Raw genomic sequence first — 16513 nt, forward strand, 5'->3', positions numbered from 1 at the left:
AGTATATGCCTTGCTAAATTGACATTAGGCATTCCCATGTTTACACACTTACGTATGGTTAATGGCTCACGTTACCTAGTAAAGCTTTCTGTTTCCCGATTTAAAAGATAGTGAAAGGATGAAGTCCTGAAATGTTTATTTTTTACCCCAGGGTCTTACTGCTTCATGGAGTCACACACAAACAGGCTGAATACTTATTTTAACACCCCCAAACCCACGGTGAAGCTTCACTGGGAAACTAAGGTCTGGTCAGCTGATGTCGCGCTGGATACTTGGCGTGGCCGGTGTGGCCGCCGGTGACCTCTGTCCCAGGGAGGCGCGCGGAACGTAAACACGGTTTCTGCAGCAGCTCAGAGCCGGGATTAACTTGGATCAGCTCGTCTTCTGCTTTTAATGAAATTCCGTCCCTTATATTTTCGTGTTTGGAGGAAAGTCCAAGCTGCCTCATGCTCACTTAGTCCGGCCGTGCCCTCGGGCCGTCGCAGGCTTCCCTGACCTCTGGGGGGCAGGGGGGGGCACGAAACATTCCTGAGAAACTGGAGCGCGGCGGCCCCCAGAGAGTTCGCAGAGAAACTCGCTCCAGACTCGCTGCCAGACACTCGAGTCCCCTTTCAGCACTTGCCTGACGTCTCTGTCAGCCCGTCTGGCTCCTCGGGGAGGTCAGTCTGGGGGCTGGGAGAGGTGGCCGCCCCCGAGGCCAGGGGCCCGGACGGGCCTTCCGTCTCCGTCGTCCGCCGTCTGACTCCGTCCACGGAGGCGGGAAAAGCGTGGGGAAACGGGGCTGCAGTTTGCAAGTCATTTTCTTTTCTCTTAACCTTCAATTTAAATTAGATGAATTAGTGTTTTTATTCCTCAAATAATGAATTCACTGATTTGGGGTGGATGAAATTGAAGGGTTGTTGGCCATGGGTTTTTTTATAGGACCTCTGCGACTAATTATTTTGTAATGATATTAGCTATCGTACAAAGGATGTTTTCTCTTGTACATTTAATGAAATTTGGGGCAAGGGGGTTTGGGAAACATGTTTCTGGTTTTAAAATTATATTCTCTTTGTGGTTTACGTTTCCTATATGATGGATTTCAGAAAAAGCGGGGAACAAGGGTACTCTATACTGTAAACAAACTGAGAAGCCACATTTCTCGGCTCGTCCATTGTCCTCCGTGGACTGACTGCGGCTGAGTGTGCACGGCAGTGGCCGTGTGGGGAGAGTCTGCAGGTCCTGGCTGGACGGGACACCCGTGTCGGATCCTTGGGAAAAATGCTCCTGTTGGGGTCCTTCCCGACCGCACCGGAGCTGGGCTGTGGCTATGCCTGGCTTGGTTCAGGCAACGTTTAATTTTTTTTTTTTTAACTAGCATTTAAAATTAGTGGTTTTGTTTTTTTTTAACAAAAGTGTCAGTTTTTCGTTTCAGATGTACAGCTTCTCTTATCTACCCAGAAGGCCTGGCTAGACTGGTTCCCCATCCCATGTGGGAAACACCTTCATCCCGGCAGTTTCCCGGCTCTTCCCCAAGGGAATATGCCCTGCAGGTCACCAGGGTGCCTCCCTGGCCAACCAGTGCCCCTGAAGTCACTGGAGGTGTGAACCTCTGGACTCTTTATCCAGTGCTGTGTTAAAAGAGAGATCACTCTGCGAAGTAAAGTGCTCTGTTCACTAGAAAGCCCTTCCTAGCTTTTGTATAAAAGCAGATGCTTGAATATTACAGTCACGGCTTCACTGACCTGCCTCATGCTTCTCAGGGTGCCTGGACAGACGCCCTCCCATAGACGGACTGGGGCCCCGCATCAAGGCCGTCTCTCATCGTCTGAAATGTCTCTTTGGACAGTTTCCTTATCACCAAAGCCCAAAACAAATCCAGCTCTCAAAGGTTCTGTGATCCCTAGTGCGCTTCAGTTTCCCGTGATTCAAGACGCAGCAGCTTGGGCTTCCCAAATTGCCTGCCTTCTCTGCCAAAAGGTTAATCTCGGAATGAAGCATGTTGCTGTGCTCAGAGTGGGGCGGGGGAGTGCTGTGTCTAGCAAACGTTCAGGTTCTGTGTGGAAAGCCCCTTCGTAGAGACAGGACCCTTCAGATTAACACCCACCCCCATCCCCGTCGTCTTCATAAAGTGAAGCAAGTCTGGCCAGTCTGACCCCTGAGACAGAGGACGTGTGCCCGTGACGTCTGAAGAGCATCAATAATGAGGGGACCCAGCAGAGTCTGGGAGGACCCCTCATGTCCAGGCTGGAGAGCGGGGAAGGAGGAGGGTCCCACATTGATCCTGGGATGGGCCTCTCTGAGCCCCTCACGTCCTGGCTAAGTCCCGGGCCGGCCTGTGCCTGGAGCTGCAGGGCCCAGGCCTCCCCCAGGCCAGGGACTGTGGTGGGTGCTGGGGGCTGGCTCAGGGTATTTTCAGGGAGCTGCTGATCAACCCTCAGCCCCTGCGGGCTCACCGGGACGGGGCAGCCTGGGTGGACGGTGGCCCGAGACCGGGAAGCCTGCCCCTCCCTCCTTTCGCCACCGTGACCTTCGCGAGGCCACTCCCAGCCCTGTTTGTTTTCCCCATCAGTAAAATAAGACAGTGAAGTTAATGTTCTTTCTGAGAAGCTCTAGGGAGATTCTTCTGATATCTTCATGGAAACGACGGCAGATAGACATTTCTTGGGGCTCCACCGTGGTCCCCGTCTGGGCCTGCCTCTCCGGTTGGGGGGCTTCTCAGACCCGCCTTCCTACTCCGCGCCCACCAGTCCTGCCCCAGCCTCCCCTGCTGCCCCAGGAGGAGAGGTGGAGGGAGTGGGAGCTCCTACGCCGAAAGAAACGGTGAAGTTTGGAGATGTTTAGACTAAGATACTTAGGACGATGCGACTGAGCAATGATGGCGTCAGATTTGTTGTTACACTTACGGTAGCGCTCAGCACCCCGGGGCTCGCTCTCCAGTTAACTGTTCTGTCTTAAAAGGTTTGTTCTGTTTGCTTTAAGGCTTCATTTTGTTGAAACCTTCTCATCATGCCTCAGTTCAGGCTCTATTTATAGGCTTTTCTACTTCATTGAGAAATGTTGGGAAAACATCTGTTTTTCTATCAACAACTGTTGACAACTTGAGGATAGTATTAGACCAAGAAGCGCACAGCAGTGCATGAAGCCGATGCTATAGAAGGCATGAGTCAGGCTCCCCCCACCCCCCGAGTATCTGCTTGTTTAGCACAGATTCATTTTCATAAAATAGCAGAAACGCACATATAAGGCGAACACACAAATTACCAGGATTTTTATACTCTTTCTAAACTTAAATAGCCAACCTGCCTTAGTCAAGGACTCAGAAATTCTTAAGGATGTTGAAACCACAGATTCCATTCTAAAACACATCTTTAAAAAGAATTAGTGCTCTGAAGAATGCTGTGTTTTCATGTTAGGACTGATAACAGGCCGTGGAATTATCACATCATATCTGGGAGATCGCTACGGGTCACTGATCTCCTAGGCGTTGGCCCAGGAAATTTTCTCCAGGAAAATCAGCGTTTGCAGTAGCGGGAACAGCTTGTGGACCACAAAGTGCTTTCAAGAGACGCTCTGATGGGAGCTCTAGGCCCTGGAAAGCGTGGGGAACCTGAGCAGGAAGTCGGTGGCGTGTCTGGCATGATGAGCCCGGAGTCTAGGACTGCTGTCCGCTTTCTTCCCACCGCATAACCTTGGCCCAGGCCTGCATGGCCCATTTCCCTGTGACGCTCTCCTGGGGGGACGCGTGGCAGCTCCAGGCCTTCACATCCCACCGTCTGCGGGAGGCGGGAGGGTCTCTCCGGGCGGTGTTCGCGGCACAGGCTCGGCTTGTGGAACTGACCCCCCTCCCATGACAAGGTCACGGCTGATCGCGGGAGGGATCCTCGGCCACCACGCCCGGCACTGCTGGGAGCCGGGGCGCCGTTCTCACTCTTCCCTTTGTCCTTGCCCTCCACCCCCAACAGCAGGAGGAGCTGGTATCACCGGGGGCTGGCCCTGCTCTCTCCCGACTCCCTGTGGGCAGCGGGCCCACCAAGAGACAGGGTCTCTGCTGAAGCAGGTGGCAGCCCCCACGGGTGACACATTCCCAGCCAGGGGACACCAGTCATGCCTGGGAGCAAAGGCCCCAAACTGCGCCTCTTCTCAGGGTCCTAACCTAACACAGAGCAGGAGATGAAGGTGACTGGCACCGCAAGACGCTGCTCCTGGCCCCTGGTGGGGGGATCTGTGCCAGCCTGGCTGGGACATCACGCTGCCCCCCAGTACAGAGCCCTGCCCATCCACACCCCCATGAGAGCATGTGCTCGCGCCCCTTCCTGTCCCGTGTGGCCTGGCGTTGGGCACTCAGAGGCGCGGGGCAGGGGTGGGGCAGCGGGCATTGCAGCCCACCCCGCGTCTCCGCCCACCCCAGGCCGGGGGCTGCCCACGGGGCTATGCGGATTCCTCTCCCTGCCGGGGAGATGGGCTTCCTTGGGGGCAGTTCACTGAGGCTTCGTCTCACTTGCGTGGTCTCTGAACGGAATTTCTTCTTTTTTTAACCACTGTGCCACCTGGGAAGCCCTGTTTCCCTTCGTTTTTGCCCGCAAGGCTTCACTCTGGCTGATGGGGGCGGGCAGGGTGGGAAGGAGTCCCTGCCCACTGCTAGTCGGATGGCCCTGGTCAGGCAGCACCCCGCGTGTGTCCCAAATCTCTGACCTCCGATCCCCTCGCCACGTTGTCTTTCCCTGTGACTTTAGGAGGAGTTTAGTAGAAATGGGAGCTGGAGAATCCGTGTGGATTGAGCAGAAAGTGTGACTGTCACGCGGGCCCCTGTGCCAGAGCCTTGATAGGTGACTTCATGTTCTGCTCACGCACATGCTCCTGCTCGAAAGTTAGCAGCCTCTTAATTTGTGATCCAGCGTCTCACATTAATTTATGATTTTTGGAGCAAATATTCAATAACTGCTCTTGAGTCGACAACATTGATTTGAAAAACAAAACTGTCAGCATTACCTAGGGTGTCACAGGGAAGAAAAGCGTCCACGGGATCATTTCAGATTGAGTTTTGAGGTGTTACCAGAGGCCAGCTTTCTAACCAGGCTCCGTCTGCGATAAGGGCCGGACAGTGAAGAGGCCGCGCATCTGTGTACGACCAGCAGCCTCAGTTGGTCCCGAGGACCCAGCACGTCGCACGTCTTCCCGGGAAGGCGCTCATCCTGGGGTAACGTCTGCCTTCCGTAAGCACCACCCCAAGGGCCTCCTTCTCGGAAAGTTGGGCCGAGAGAGCCAGGACAGATTTCCACATGCCCCCCGCCCCCCGTCCCCCCAGAGCCTTGCGTCACAAGCCTTTCTGATCAATAAGAACATTGTGGAGGTTGCTGCAGGCTGATGAGCTTGCTCGTCTGCAAGCCAGCACCTGACTTGAAAGGCTGGTCTAGTCTGCGGCGGACCGCGGCCTCGCTGCCTGTCCTGGCTCCCGCCCCGGGCCCGCTCTCCCGACGCAGCGGCCCAGCCCGCAGTTTCGTGGTGAGTAAGCTGTGGCTGGACCCGCGCTCCTGTGAGAGGCATTGCGCCTTTCCCGTCAGAACCGCCGTGCCCAGATCCTGAGTGGGAAGGAGGAGAGAGCGGAATCGAAACCCGTCAGATCGCTGACCGGGGCCTGCAGGTCTGAAGAGACTGACAGCCCAGTGGCCCTGCTCTCCTTAGAACTGGGACGCGTGCACGCTGCCACAGGCCGTGGGCATCTGCGAGGAGATAACGCGCAAGCACACGGCTCAGGGCGAGCCGCCCGCGTGGTCCTCAGCTCACGGTTACAGCGCACTGTGCGTCTCGGCTTTTCTGTAATTGGTGGATATGGTTTGTATTTTAATTCATGTCAGGCTCTTGGAATTTCCTCTTGAAATTTTTGTCTTCCTCCTTGAAAACTTTCCGTTTCATTTTCAGGGAAATGGAATCCTTAGGTCTTACTCTTGAAATGTAGTTTTGCTCTTTCTGACAATGCTTTTAATTTCACCAGTCGCAGGGTAAATGAGCCATTGTGCAGCTGGGGGAAAAAAAACTGGCAGAAAGGCAGAACATGTTGAAGAGTCTTGCCTCCCTTTGCTGGGGAGATTTCCCAACTGGAGTGTCTCTGTTTTATTTTGCCTCTGGCTAACATCCGAAGATCAGTCATAAAGCTCCATGCAAATACTTTCATGTATTAGAAGAACAATATTTTGACACTCATTGACACAGCAAAAAAAAACAACACTAAATTAGTGTTCAGGAAGACAGTGCAGACATTGTCCATTCATATGAAATGACTGTGAAAATGCTGTGTTAACAGCAAAGATGGCCCCACGGCCCCTGCCGACAGCATTTGCCGGGAGAGCCACCTCTGGTGTTTCACAGGCTCCCACAACTTTTTCTTCTTAATCCTCGGTCTTGAACAGTCATTGGTGCTTGTCAAACAACTGAAAATTCTAGTCACCAAGAAATAAAGGTTTGTTCTCCAGAATCTGGTAATTTGAGTTAAGCTTCTCTAAGAGGTTTATGTTGATTTGATACTAGGGGGTAGGGGGAGAATTTTAGAATTGTTGACTATTCGATATGTTAACTGTCTTGAAAATATTAATTCAATTTATGAAAGACCTGATTTTCCAGATTTTATTTAAAGTTATAAAGACTCAAAAAAAAAAATCTCCTGTCCTATGTGTTCTTAAAGTGATCAAACCTTTAGGAATTCTCTTGATTTTTTTTCTTTTTTAATTTGGAAAACATTAAGGAGGTTTTTGCTTAATTTTCAGCAGTGTTGTGGGAGCGTCTGTAGACTACTGGGGTTTTTTATCTGGTGGAATTCCTCTCCTCCCATGTCACTCAGCTCCAGTATTACTGTCACAGAAATGTTTTCTTAAATGTAACTGGCTTCCCTTCCCATCTCTTTCAATCAAGGACGTCGCTGAGTCAGCATCTAGGAAATAATTATAACAGAAACATTGTGGGCAGGACCGAGCTAATAAGAGTGACCTGACCTCCCAGAAGAGCAAAGCTTACACACTGTGTGTGCTGGGGTGCTCTTATGTTTAGCAACCAAAAGTTAACACGGGATGATTAAATCTGGATCTATCCATCATAGCTTCGGGAGTACTGAGGGGAGGGTGACTTTTAAGCTGAAATCCTGATTTTTGTGAATTGGAACATTGTGGGAAACACGTTTGAAGTGAGTTTCGATGAATGAGGTGGCCAGGCCACCGTCCTCAGTTAGGAGGATGCTGTGAGTGCTGGGCGGTCCCTGGGATGCTGGACAGGCAGGTGCTGAAGTCCTGGGGTGAAGGGGCAGACGGGTGCCGATTCTGGGGGCCCATCCCAAGGTGCGCCCCCTGCCCCCCGCCCCTGCTGGCCGTTGCCCCTCCTGGCATCCTCCCCGCAGGCCCTGAGCCGAGTGCCTCCTGAGCGCTGAGTGCCGCCCCCCGCGCGGCCACCCTTCACCCGGGGCTGAGCCCCGTCTTCCACGCAGCCTGTGCGTAGGGGCAGGAAGCTAGCTCGGAGAGTCCAGGGGTGGGGCAGTCATCCGGGGGCGGCGGGCGCCTCCCAGGCCTGGTCAAGGGGCCCCCTGCCAAGCCCCCCCAGGCCTGTGGCTCCCCGCCCCCCACGTATCACCTCTGGGTCTCCCACCCTAGGCCTCGGTGCTCCTGCCCCAGGCACCCCCAGCCTCAGCCAGCTGCTGCCCCCAGCACAGCTGGGCATCTGTGGTACCCAGGGCCAGCCACGCAGGCTCTGGGCCCCTGGGCACAGGTTTTTCTGAGACCCTGACTGACCCAGAATGAGTCCCATCACAGAAAAGGGCTGGGAGGAGGGGAGACCCTGGGACAGCTCCCCGGCCGCATGCCCCTCCATCCTGAGCTGCGGGCCATGGGCTTGCTCAGGACAGAGGCTGAGGGAGCCCCCATGCCCGACAGCTCCTGGAGGCTCCCTGGAGTTTACACTCAGAAGCCCTTCCCCAAATCAAGCATCGGCCTCTTTCCTGCACAGAGTGTGGACTTCCCTGAGCCTGGCAGGGCGTCCACCGTGTCTGCCCGCCCCCCCTGCCCTGCGTCCTCCATGCCAGCACCTTGCGGGACCCTGTGAACGCTTGCCAACTGGCAGGTTGGGTCCCCGGGCAGGCGCACAGAGGCCCACGCAGGGTTCCTAGCAGCCATCTGCGGCACTCCCACAGGAAAGCGTGTGGGAGCGGAGTGCGCCTGGAGGAGGAATGGACGGGGGCGCAGCCTCTCGTCCCGCCACCAGCCGAACCGGCTGTGTGGCTTCAGATGGGTCACCCCGCCTCCCTGCTCTCAGCCGCCAGCCCACCTTCTAAATGAGTGGAATTGAATGGCGGTACCTCGAGGTCCCTTCCATCTGTGAAGGTCTGTGGCTCTGACTAACAGAACTGGGATTAAATTCTCTCCACCCTCCACTCTCCCCTCCTGGAGAGGAGCCCTCTCCAGCTATGTAGTCAGCGCCATCGTCACGGAAACCACAGTCCTCGAGCACTCACTCTGCCCCTGCCCATTCCCGGCACTTTTCATAAAAGTGAAAAGTGAAAGTCTCCCAGTCGCGTCTGACTCTGTGCGACCCCGTGGACTGTACCGTCCGTGGAGTTCTCCAGACCAGAATACTGCAGTGGGTAGCCTTTCCCTTCACCAGGGGACCTTCCCAACCCAGGGGTCAAACCCAGGTCTCCGCATTGCAGGCAGATTCCTTACCAGCTGAGCCAGCAGGGATATTAACTAATTTAATCCCAGAAACAGCCCTCTGAGGCCAGCACCATGTATTCTCGTTTTTCTGAAGCGCTGGAAGATTAGGCAACTTCTCAGAAGTTATCCAGTGACTCCCGGAATGGGGGTCTAACCCAGGTGATCCGACTCCACGTCTGAGCCCAGCAAGCCTGGGCTCTCCTTGTGGCTCCCACACTGGTGCTGGCAGCCTCCCTGAAACCTGTTAAAGTTCAGGTGTTCAGGCTGTGGGGTCAGCCCCAAGGGGGCTGGTGGAGGCCCACAGGGTGCACGGGCCCCTTCCGGGTGACTCTGAGGCACCCAGGTTTGCTTCAAGCAGCCAGCCTCCTCTCTGAGCGCCCAGTGCCATCGTGCCTATCATCAGGGTCCTCTGGGTCTTCACTCCCCGATGTCCCCACGGGGCGGGTGGGGAGGGAATTGCTGCCCGTCGGACAGTCGCGATGCAAGCTTTCACGTGTCAGATGGTCATCAGTCGGGAGCTATGGGACGACTTTTCAAGGTCTGTCTTCACCGGTGAGGTCACTCCAGGAAGAGGCAGGCAGCATGGAGGCCATGACGAGAGAGGGACGAGAGGTCAGCCCTGCAGCTGTGCCGCCAGCGGGGCGGCTGCCTCCCTGGCCCTGCAGGCGGAGCGGCAGGACGAGGCACTGCCCACTCACCTCTCCTCCTCCGGGACGGCTCTGCCGCCCTGTGCCCAGTGGGCGCCCACCAGGCCCCTGGGTCACTGAGCATGTGAGGGGGGCCTGTCTGAACTCAGGGGTGCTGTAGCCACAGAAGGAGCGCCACGGCCCCCTGCACAGAACAGCAGCGTGACGCGCCTGGAGGGTGTGACGCGCCTGGAGGGTGTTCCGCGTTGCAGTGGCGCGGCGCTGCGTTTGGCGTTCTAAGACGCTGAAGTCAGCTTCCCTTTTTCCGGCTCCTTTTCACTGTGGCTCACGGAAGGTGCTAAGCTGCATGTGTGGCCCACTGCTGATGGGGCAGCACTGTCTGAAGGAAACTGAGCTTGTGAAGAAAGTACGACCCGCATTTCCCTGATGCCCATGCCCTGTTGTGTCTGTGGGGTTTATCTACCAGTGGCGATGGTTATCGGGGAGCTGAGGCTCATGCCTGCCATCTGTGGGCGCCCACGACCAGCCCGGAAGCTGGATTCCAGAGGTTGGAGTCAGCCGAGCGGCAGGGCCAGGTGGTCAGGACGGGCTGGAGGGGTAGGTCACAGGGAAGTCAGGGCTGGCTTCTGCGAGGGAGCCACGGGCGGCTGGGGCGGCCGGCAGGTGGCCGTGGGTGTGGAGTCACTTCCCGCCCCGAGCCCACAGCTCGTGGCGGCCCTGCTGAGCCGGGAGCGGGTTTGGGTGGCTCGCAGGCCGTGCGCGTGGGAGCAGGTAATTGGAAGCACCTGGTCCAGGTAGGCGGCGGGGCCCCAGGAAGCAGCACTTCAGGGAGGCATGTTGTGGCAGTCCTGGAGCTTGGGTCGGGCCGCCAAGCCTGAGTCCCGGGCTCCTGTCCCTCTCGGGGGCCTGACAGGGTGTTGAAGGCAAACAGTGCTGAGCAGAGACGCAGCGGCAGAGGCAGCGATGCCACTGTTAAAGGCAAGCACGGAATTCTGCGGTGCTGAAACCACCAGCCGAAGCTCCGGTCATCACAGGACCGCCCTCTCACCCCGGGTGCCTCCCACTGTGCGACTTGACTCCTCACCGCGGTGTTTCCCCTTTGTTGGGTTTGGGCTGAGCCTGTCCATAGAGTGGGGGGACGCTGGGTCACTCCAGGCCGAGGCCAGAGGAGGCCTGGCAGCTTCTGTTTTCTGAGGAGGTGGGGGCAGGCTGGCCGGGAGGCCGTGGAGGCAGGGCAGGTGCAGGAGAGCAGGTGTGTCCAGCGCGAGGCCAGGCGGTCAGGCCACCTGGCCCGCAGCCCGGGGGCAGGGCGGAGCCACCACCCCAGGGCTCCTGCTGCAGGTCTCCGAGTCCTGAGCAGCTCGGCCCCAGGGCGACGCCCTTTGTTCGCATCTTCCGTTCTGGTTCTTCCTTCACCGTGCACGTGGCCACATAGCCTGATCCTTCACCGTGCACATGGCCACATAGCCTGATCCTTCACCGTGCACATGGCCACATAGCCTGACGCACCCACTCCGAGTATGCTGTGCCGGGCATGCACGTCTGGCTCTAGAATTTGCTCAGCTTAGTCTTCAGTCCTAAAAGCCCCACAGAATGATATTACGTATGGTTCAGTTCAGTTCAGTTCAATCACTCTGTCGAGTCCGACTCTTTGCGACCCCATGGACTGCAGCACGCCAGGCCTCCCTGTCCATCACCAACTCCCAGGGTTTACTCAAACTCACGTCCATCGAGTCGGTGACGCCATCTAACCGTCTCATCCTCTGTCATCCCCTTCTCCTCCTACCTTCAATCTTTCCCAGCATCAGGGTCTTTTCCAGTGAGTCAGTTCTTTGAATCACGTGGCCAAAGGACTGGAGCTTCAGCTTCAGCACCAGTCCTTTCAATGAATATTCAGGACTGATCTCCTTTAGGGTTGACTGGTTGGATCTCCTTGCAGTCCGAGGTCTTCTCAAGAGTCTTCTTCAACACCACAGTTCAAAAGCATCAGTTCTTCGGAGCTCAGCGTTCTTTATAATCCACCTATCACATCTGTACCTGACTACTGGAAAAACCATAGCTTTGACTAGACAGACCTTTGCTGACAAAGTAATGTCTCTGCTTTTTAATATGTTGGCTAGGTTGGTCATAGCTTTCCTTCCAAGGAGCAAGTGTCTTTGAATTTCATGGCTGCAGTCACCGTCTGCAGTGATTTTGGAGACCAAAAAATAAAGTCTGCCGCTGTTCCCACTGTCTCCCCATCTATTTGCCACGAAGTGATGGGACTGGAGCCATGGTCTTCGTTTTCTGAAGGCTGAGTTTTAGCCAGCTTCTTCGCTCGCTCTCCTCTTTCCGTTTCGTCCAGAGGCTCCTTAGTTCTTCTTCGCTTCCTGCCATGAGGGTTATGGAGGGTTAGCGAACGTCCATACCGATGCCTACTGTTTCCTGCAGGACACACCAGCTTCCCTGTCAGGCCGGGCCTCCGGGCCAAGGGTGCAGACTGATCGCGGCCGGGCTGCCCGGTGGCCACGATCCCCAGCCCGACACTGGGGAGAGAGGGCAAGTGTGCCCCGGCGGGGAGCGTGGTGGTTCTGGAGAGAGTGTCTGGGGAGAGCCTTGAGGGGCAGCAGGCCCACCCTGTGCTTTTGTGCTCTTCCTCCTGCAGTTCGGCAGCGAATAGTAATGGTGGGAAAGGGGAGTGGCCTGGGGATGGGGTTGCAGGGCAATACGAGGGCCCAGCAGGCAGGCAGGCATGCGTGCTGACCGTAAGCACCGGGTCAGAGGAGGATACCGGGGTCCAGAGGAACTGCAGGCAGCACGGTCCAGTTCCATCTGCGAGAAGCCTGGGTGGACAGACGAGCGTCCGTGGGCCAGTCAGGGTTCCGTAGCAGTGCAGCCCCGCAGGTCTGTCCCTGAGCTGTCGCGGCCGATCGGGGCTCCGGCCGCAGAGCTGAGTGCCTGTGGCTCAGCCTGTGGCTCAGAAACCTCAAGTGTTTACTCTCTGGCCCTTTAAGGAAATGTTTGCAGATTCCACACTTCAAGGAAATAAATGAAATAAAATAAATGAAAGAGCTAAGCCTGAAGTAGTCAGGAGCAACATGGACGAGAGAGAATCATTCAAGACATTGAAGCCACGTCAGAAAGAAAATTTTAAATAAATGTTGTTAGGAACAATCAAACGAGCAAGCAAAAGGAAATCAGATAAACAATGTGGAAAAGAGCAAAAGCACAAGTGTGACCAGGCAGCACGCAGCAGACTTGGGCACGGAGGAGGAGAGGGCGGTTGCCGCGCCCGGGAACCAGGCGGAGCGTCCTCGGAGAGCGAAGGAGAGACAGCTGGGCCACCTGGCTCCGCGTGTGCAGAGAGCAGACGGCGTTCCAAACACACTGGGTCAGGGTGATTCCCGGAGGACTAGGGCGACCAGGCTGTGGTTCCCCCGCCTTGGACCTCGCAGGTCCGTGGGTAGGCCAGGGCAGGGCACATGCTGGCCCAGTCCATTTCAGAGCATTGGTACCAGCGTTGAATGACCGTTCATAGCGAGAGCTTAGAGAGCCTTCTAAGTTTGTTCCATTATTTTGGGTTGTTTCTTTTTTTTTAATTTATGGTCTAATGATTTTTTTCCTGACTAGTAAGTTTGTATCTTTAAAATGTCTAAAAGGCCCTTAGTCAGAGGACTCCACAAGCCTCAGTATTTTTGCCCATGAAGAAATGACTAGATTGAGGTTTTGATTTTATGCCGAAGGATTTTCTCCATATAGTTGTATTTGTTCCCCAACTATGTCAGAGTAAGCGGTGCTCCCCCGACCCTGGGGTAGCCCTTCAACCGCCCCCTGTGGGTCCCACAAACGTAAGACCCGGCCTCGCCCAGGACTCCTCGAGGTCCTGATTCAAGCTAAGAACACCAGGCTGTTGTTGTGGAGACAGCTACTGAATGAGCTTAAAGAAAATGCCGGTAACTAGTTCCACACTTGGAACACTCTGTGGGGAATTTTATCTCCATTTGTTCAAACGCCTCTGATTTTCAGTAGAAACAGTCTGTGGGGTTTCTGTGGACCCTAGTTTCTGTATCTGTGTGTGTGTATATGTCTACACGCGTGTGTATTTGTAAGTGTGTGTGTGTGTGTAGACCATTTCCGTGACGGCGGCCCGTGGAGCAGGCCGAGTGAGCACAGGGCTGAGGCGGCAGCAGTCCCCTGGACACAGTTAATCATAACCTCGATTAACACGTCTTGTTATTCATGGATGATAGCTCGGTTAATAAGTGTCCCTGGTGTGGATACCAAGCCGGAGGTTAACGGCGAGGTGGAGGCAATCATCGAAGCCAGATTTTGAAGACAGACGCAGCCCACGCTCTGAAGGGCGTGTGCGGAGTCGGGCCGCTGGCCAGCTGTGCGGCGCACTCTGGCAGTTCCCCTCCACGGGCCCAGCTGGGGGCCGCCCGCGCCCCGTGCCCCGCGCCCAGGTGGTGGGGGCCCCTCCCTGGGACTTCCGCGGCCGTGACCCGAACGGCCAGCAAGCAGGTGGGCAGAGGAGGGCTTTAGGGTTCTTTTTTTTTTTTTTGAAAATTTTTTAAATCAAAGTTTTATTTTGACTTCTCTAATCAGATTTGTGAAACAGCTAGGTTAATTGTACGGTTACGAGAAAACATACCTCCGGATGGGGCGAACGTCTGTAACCATCTAGACTTGGCCTCCGATGTCGGTGACGTGGGTCAGGTCTCCGTGACTGCCTGTGCCACGAGACGTGGCTGGACAGCGGAAGGGCCCATTTGCCATCAAGGAGCAATTTCAAGCCTTGGTGCACCCCTGCCCCGGCTGTCTTTCCTCCCCCTGGGACAGGTGAGAAAGAAGCAGGCGGAGTTTTCATTTGCCCTGGTGATCAGGTCAGGGCAGCGGTGACGAGTGTGTGAGGACGTGGGTACATCCGTGGTATCCTCACGGGGCCCCTTGTACCTGGAGAGATGGGGCTGGACCCTGACATCTGAAGCCTGTCCCCTCTGGAGCGTTTCTGTGTCAGAAGCTGCAGGCCGATCATGGGTCACCCCTCCTGCCCACGATCAGGAAGGCGCGTGGAGGTGGACGCTGGTCAGCCACTCTGTCCGTCCAGGGAGCAGTGGACCAGGTCAGTGCGCCCAGCTGTGTGCGGAGGCCGGGCCAACGCTTCCCACTCAGGGGCCCTTGTGTCTGGCTGGGCGAGCATCCCCGCAGGCCTGGGGGCAGAGCGCTGACCACAGCCACTCCAGACGCTAGCTCGCTCGCCTGCTGACCCGGGTGTCACCCGGCCCCCATCACCAGCCAAGGACCATCCACTATACTCAGTGGAAATTCAGACAAAGCCCTTCCCTCTGTTAAGACCAGTAAACGGCTCAGGAATAACAAATAACTCTGGAGTTGTATGTCCTTTCTCTTCCCATTCCCAGGCTGCAGTCTGGGACTGTAGGAACTTTACAGGAAATGCCTAGAAGTTGGCAGGTCAGAGGCCGCAGACGGTCTGATGGAAAAGAAGAGGGCAGATTCTCGGCGTTGGGTCCAGTGAAAGGAGAGGCTCCTGGTGGCCCCAGGTTCCCAGTGGGGACGAGCCCGCCCTGGGGCCGGCGCTGGTGCCTTGCGTGGCCCAGCCCCGGCCGGCCTCCTCCGTCTTCTCTCCTTTTGTTTTCAGCTGTCCTCACTTCCTTTCACATGATTCAAAATATGATTTTTTCGAAACCATTTGAGCCCCAACATAGTGTTCAAAAGAAATAAAATAAGCGGAGCCGTCCTGAAAGACCCATTTGAAATGTTATTTTTAGAATGGAAATTTGAGTAAAACACACAAGTGTATACACTAATCCCTCACAAAAACGTTCAAATAGAAATTCTAGCCAGAAGCATAATTTGATTTTTTCCTAAAAACTTTGAAAGTATTTTGAAGAAAGCCAAAGCGCGTGTGTGTGTGCGTGCGTGTGCTTACGTGCGTCTGTGCCCCAGCTTGTGTGTTTGGGAGGTGGGATGGTCCCTTCATCGGGGAAGTGGCTGCAGTGAAGTCAGCGTGGGGGCCATCGCCCCAGGGAGACCCAGGAGACTGCTGCATCAAGGTGCAGAGAGAGGGCTCCCAGGCCGCGGGAGGAGGGCAGGCAGGCCGGGAGGCTCCTGCAAGACAGACACCAGGAGGGCCCGGCCTCCGCGGGTGCCCGCGAGCAGGGCGCCCCCGAGGAGCAGCCAGCCACCCGGGCCCGACACTGTGGGGGCCGCCGAAGCACAGGCTTCCCAGGCCAGGCGTGCCGTCGCGACCAAGAGAAGAGCTTGCATCCTGTGCCTGTTTAAAGCCGGTCAGGCTCTACTATTAATGTGACTCGTGTGAGACTTTTGAGGCGTCACGGCTGGGACCCAGTGGTGAGACTCCAGCTCCTAACGCAGGGGCTCAGGTTCAACCCTCGGTTAGGGAAGGAGACCCCCACGTGTCTCACATAAGACACAGTGCAGCCGAGTAAATAAAAATAAAATTTTAAAAAGGCTTGCAGCTGAGTTTACTAGCTATTATATGACACGTAACCGCCGGTCTTTCTGCAGTCTGTGGCCGTGAACAAAGCCCTCTCCTGCAGGATGACCTCATCCGGCGTCCCCCTGTGTCCCTGACGCGGGCTGTCTCCATCGCCCCGCTTACAGACACATGAGCTGCAGCTCCACGGCGTGTGAAGTGGCCAGAAGTCCCCTCTTCTGGCAGGACGGAAATATGATTGGAGACGGTCTGGAAGTAGACCCAAAATGCAAAATAGTCGCAAGAAGAAAGTTCGCGCACAAGAGATATAAGCTCGGTTGTATTTTTTTAGAAGGCTACCGTAGATTCAGATGGATGAAGAAGAATTGGGCTTTGTTGACTGCATTTTCTAAAAGAAAATGAGCTGCTCCATCTTCCTCAGAAATGTACTTCTCAGCTTATCTGACAGCAGCTAGGGAGACACCAACCAACAGTTCCCTTTAAGCGTGAAAGCAAAAGTCCAGTGTCCCTGCCGGGGGGTCTGTGTTCTAAGGGGGTGCCTACTGCTTTTACCTGTGTTATTCAGAATGGGGGTCCCAGGTGCACTGGGACAACCCAGAGGGTTGGGATGGGGAGGGAGGCGGGAAGGGGGTTCGGGACCGGGGGACACATGTGCACCCGTGGCTGATTCATGTCAGTGTGGCAAAACCCACAGTATTATAAAGTAATTAGCCTCCAATTAAAATAAATCAATCAAC

General features: G+C 55.5%; 1 protein-coding gene across 4 annotated transcripts in view; it reads left to right on the forward strand.

Moving 5' to 3' along the window:
• The window catches only part of GMDS (GDP-mannose 4,6-dehydratase), a 419605-nt gene that overhangs the window by 331059 nt on the left and 72033 nt on the right, over window positions 1–16513 (forward strand). The window lies entirely within an intron of this gene.

The sequence above is a fragment of the Ovis aries genome, chromosome 20 (genome assembly GCF_016772045.2).
Source record: "Ovis aries strain OAR_USU_Benz2616 breed Rambouillet chromosome 20, ARS-UI_Ramb_v3.0, whole genome shotgun sequence".
In the NCBI taxonomy this organism is placed as follows: Eukaryota; Metazoa; Chordata; class Mammalia; order Artiodactyla; family Bovidae; genus Ovis; species Ovis aries.